We start from the raw sequence: 5418 nt of genomic DNA, 5'->3' as shown, positions 1-5418 counted from the left end.
TCTTAACTTTATTGGGTTATTTTACCCCAAAATAATTTGTCATACTTCCTACGAAGTATTGAAGCCTCTAAAACCCTGTGACTGTTAGGTTTAAAGAAAAAACTTAACAGTAATGAAGCAATGTGTGAATAGCAGCTTTCTTAGCAATATATAGCATCTGAATAAATAATGAATTGCAATTTATTAAAGGAAAATTTAAGCTATTTTTATCAGAATTCCAAGACTGTCCTTCTAGGCTGCAGTTCTCAAAGTGTGTTCACAGAACACATGTCCTCCGAGAGTTTGCACAAGCCGAAGACAGGAAACATATTTAGGAAATGTGGAGACTCACAAAGCACATTAGTAAACTAACAACTCTGTGAAGTCTTTCAGAAATTAAATCTACTTAATTTAGTATTGCTTAAACTTTCTTGACAATGAGACCTTTAAGTTTGTAACATAATAAATATTGCAACAATATCACATAGTATTGCATATGGTTTCCAATCGAACATGCTATGTGGAGTTTTCTGACAAGGCATTAATTTCTTTTCCCTTTTTAAAAATTGCAGTGTAATTCACATATCATAAATATTATTTTAAAGTGTAAAATTCTATGGTTCTTAGTATATTAACAAAGTTGTGCAATTATCACCGCTCTCTGGTTCCAGAATATTTTCATCACTCCCAAAGAAACTCCATATCCATTAGCAGTTACACTGTACCTCTGCCCACCTTCCCATCCCCATCAGCCTCTGGAAACCACTAGTCTATTTCTGTCTCTCTGAATTTGCCTCTTCTTGACAATTCATGTAAATGGAGCCATACAATACATGGTCTTTAGAGTTTGGCTTCTTTTACTCTTCATAATGTTTTCAAGGTACATTCATGTATCAGTACTTAATTCCTTTGTTTTTCTATTTGGAAAGCTTTGCTATTTTGCATCAAGACAACGGATACTTCCTTAAAGAAATCAGAATTGTGTATAAAATAACAGTGATTTTGCACTGTGGTGTTGGCAACAGGGTTGCGTTAAAATATTTCATCTTCATTTTGATTCAGAGTTTTTGTGCTTTTTGGTTTTTGTTCCTTCAAATATGTGGTTTAGGTACAAATGTTTGCAGATGTTCCAAGCTTTATTTATTAAAATAGGTTCAGTACAAATCCCTTATGCAATTAAATGCCTATTCATGTGTTCTTTTCACAATGAAATTCTGTTAACAAATAGCTCTAATGTAATAGCATAACAATTAAGGGAAAACTTGGGTGCAAGTGGCTGATAGTTATGAGCTGGTGTAATTTTACAAAAAATAGAATGAGTTTTTTTTTCCTCTGATTAAAATGCAGTGTGTGCACTTTGTGGAGAATTTGGAAAAGATGAAAAATTCCAACATATTACTTTTAATTCCAACACCCCAAAATAAGCACTCTTACAGGTTTGCTATTTTTTCCAATGTTCTTATTATTAATCTTGAAATTCAGGAACTTCACCCAGATTTGTCTTAATGAGCGTTTCTTTTCATGAATTTTGCTTATTGGCTTCCTGAATACCTTTCTATCACACTTAGAAAAAAAATCAGTAGTAGCAGTAATAGGAGTAGTAGTGCAATTATCATACTTGTTCAGTTTTATGTAAATAATTTGGATTAAAATGTTGATATTAATTTGTTTCAGTTTGTATTGCATCTTTGAATTTTGAGATCATGTTAATGATTTAAAGCAAAGAACTTTTAAAACATGAAAGATTAATTTTATTTAATTTGTATGATTTACTTAATCTACTTTACTTTGCAGTTGCATTTTATTTTTTTAAATCCTTTAGTCCATTGCTGTCCACAGAGCACACATTTTGTGGAAATCTTGATTATAACATAGTCATTTGTGATTTTGCTGAAATGAACACAGAAAATATGGTCCATGTTGTAAATATAAAGCATTTTATGAGTAATGTATTTTATTACTTGTCTGAAGAGAACATACAGACATCTACAATAATAATTAAATTTGGTACTTTTGGTAGTTTGTGAATTTTCAGTCATATGAAAGCTTTAAATTTATGTATTTAAAAAATTTGTCAATGTGACAATATACTGGCCCAAATATGATGATAGAATATATGTTATTTAATACAGTGTTAGCTGTATTTATAACTGTAAAATATTTAGACATAGGGCTGCGGGCATGCATTTGTGTGATGGGGTGGGGAGAAGATGAAGGAGTAAAATTGTTTTTAAACCTTCTCTAGGAGATTTCATGAAACAGAGTGGCTACTGGCATCCTGGTGAAAAACGTTCTGCCTGATGCAGAGATGAAAATGTGGAGAAAGTGATGTATGTGTGTGTTACCCCATGGTTCTTTCACCCCCTTTTTCAAAATGGAAACAGCGGCCAGGGTACTTGCATATCAGTAATTCTTATCATTTGCTCCAAACACTGCTACAACTTTGCATCTCTTCGTATATTTAACTAGGTGTTTGGAAAGACACACAGGGAAGGTGACAGAATGAACCACTAGGCACTTGGATGCCACCATCTTAAGCTGGAGAAATCTTTTCTAATTCAGTTTTTATTATCCCCACACTCATAACATTACATTTCTTTAGTTTACCTATTTGTTTATTTTACCAAGACCTTCTCTGGTCTGAGTTGGAATGACTGTGCTACATGTGAATAGTTACACACTTAGGGTTTAAATGATTAACAAGTTAATGACAGTTATGCCGAAAGTGCACTTCCATTGTGTTCTCATCTGTTTAATGGCAATTTTCAGAATCTAAATACGTTTAAGGAGCACTTACATGGCATGTTTGACTAATTTTATTTTAATCGCAGTTATCATAATTTGAACAAATTTATGAGTCTGTGATAAATGTCCTTCCAGGAGGTAATCAAAGGCTGTCTACATACAAGTTTAAAGCAGGTTTTATACTATTTGGGGGTTAATGTTTTATCTTTTTGAAGTAGTAGCCATATATGTCATCCCTAAGGAAGTCTTCAGTTCTGTGTATCCAATCCAGACTCCTCCATTTTTTACTGATTTGTCTTTTAAATTTGCAGCTCTAGGCTGTAGTCATTAGTCAGCCAATGAACTGATTCTTTCAATCATAGCTTTGCATATTCATCATCCTAGTTCATAAACTCGTTGACTTATTCAATTAGTATGTGTGGCAAACCATTGGGCTAGGTATCAGGGATCCTGTGGCTTCACCTTCATAGAGTTTCCAATCTGATGATGGACATCAATAATATGCAAAAGGTAGTCTCATCAGTGTCCCCACGGAAACACTTGTCTTATGTGAATATTTATTCCAGAACTGAGAAGTCAGTATAGGCTTTTTAGAAGACTTAATATCTAAGCTGACATCCGACTGGTGAGTGGAAGTTAGTCAGATAAGGAACATGAAGGATGTGGCAGGTGAGAAGGGACAGGAGTTAGGCGTGGCTGGCAGGAGCAGGTGGCAAGAGACAAGTTAGGTGGGAATCGTGATGAGAGAGAGGACCAGGGTAGGGGCCTCGTCTCAGTTCGTTTCACAGGGATGGAAAGTGAATGGCTTCAAGAGCTATTCATATATCAGAATATATAGGATTTTATTAATTGGGGAGAGAGAGAAAAGAGTACTGTATAAGAATTACTTGACCTGGGTATTTAATACACAAAGTCTCAGCGCAACCCAAGGTTTCCTAAATCAGAATTTCAGGGGAGGAGCCTGGGAATTTGTGTTTACCACACAGCACAGGTGATGCTGATAATGGGAAAACTGGAAAACCGGATGATGTCCACATTTTTTTGAGCAAGTGGGTAGTGGTAGTCACTATTATAAAGGATGCCAGGGGAGAGGAACTGGTGTAAAGGATGTGGAATGAATAAAATGATGAAACAGATTTTTGTGTATGTTGGGTTTCAGAGGCCTATGGCCTGCAGGCAGTTAGATGGGAAGTGCCAGTGCTCAGGGGAGTGATCTGGTTAGATGGTGCAGCCTCGGGAAGCCAGCAGGTGATAAAATGTGGTCGTAACCACGAATGTAGCTGAGGCTATTCATGAGAACACGGAGGAGAGTGAGAATAGAAGAGGCTACAGCCATTTAAATAAGGGTAGGAGAAGACATTCCAGTAAACAGAGTATTTGGGAAAAAATAAGACTGTTGTACCAAGTAAGCTAGTTAATACAATCTAATAGAGGGTCAGGATGCCATCACTGGTAACAAGTTTCCAGTACAGACAGGAAGGAGAATAAGATGTGGGATAGAATATTCCTTAAATTTAGCAGTATGAAGTTTATTGATGCCAGGAATTGAGTTCTGTGTTGTATAGCCACTTTGAAATGGGTTAAGGAGCTTTATTTCTTTATAAAGAGTAACATAAAATAACCAGCTGCCCACTCCAGGTAATATATAATCAAAAGCTAACCTGCATTGTATATATCTTCAATGAGGTCCAATTCTCACCATTACTTGTGTTAAAGCTTCATGATTCAGATCAGAAATCAAAGGAATTTGAGGTTTTTTGTTTGTTTGTTTTATCTAATTAAATCTAAAATACCTTAAAGTAATACAAGTTTTATCTGGCATACAGATTACGTTTTCATTTGGTGTTATAGTGGCCGAGGGCTGTTTGTTCTGTTAGCCACCATGGTGCTTCCCAGCCATTGATGATTATTGTTATTTGAAGAAAAGGGTTTGCAATCTTTCCCTTCAAAAGAAGCCCCCCAAAGTTAAAATGTGTCACAGAAAGTCAGTAAAGCTAGTGAATCCGGATATATAACACCTCATTCTTCAGTTTCTCTAAAGACTTAAAATGGTCAGGCAAACATCAGTTAGGTACTTCCTCATGACTTTTAGCGTCTAGGCAACCAGCTTTAAATGATCTGAAGACTGTGTCTATGGCACCGACATTATTGTATTGGGGGGAAAAAAAAGCAGTTGATTCTACAGTGTACTATGTATATATTGGTAGATTAGTTCAATATTGTCCTAGAATTAATCAAAATCTAAATGAAAATAAATAAGACCGTTGGAAAAAGCAGTCTTAACTGATTATTTTACAGCTTAATCTTGTACCTTTTTTGCGGGGTGATTAGTAATCAAATGAACATTATAAAATTTTAAACAGCACAAAAATGTATACAGTGAAAAGTTCTTTTTTTCTTCTTTTTCCTATTTTTTACTCTAGCCTCTCAATTCCTTAGTCCTGCTCTCAAGGGCAAACATTATTATTGCCATTTTCTTTGCATTCTCCAGATTACATATGTAAAGGTGTGTATGTGTGTATCACTCTTCTTAACACAAATGGGAGCAAACTGCTAGGTTATAATTTAAGCACATTTTCATATCTAAAGAAACTGAATATCATTTCATATTCTTGCATTTATTTACCTCATTCTTCTTACTATTTAAAGAGAATTCATGAATGTTCCATAACTTGTCATTCTTCTACTGGATTT

This window comes from Balaenoptera borealis (assembly GCF_965194805.1).
Source record: "Balaenoptera borealis genome assembly, chromosome: 16".
Classification (NCBI taxonomy): Eukaryota; Metazoa; Chordata; class Mammalia; order Artiodactyla; family Balaenopteridae; genus Balaenoptera; species Balaenoptera borealis.
This window is presented reverse-complemented; position numbering follows the sequence as displayed.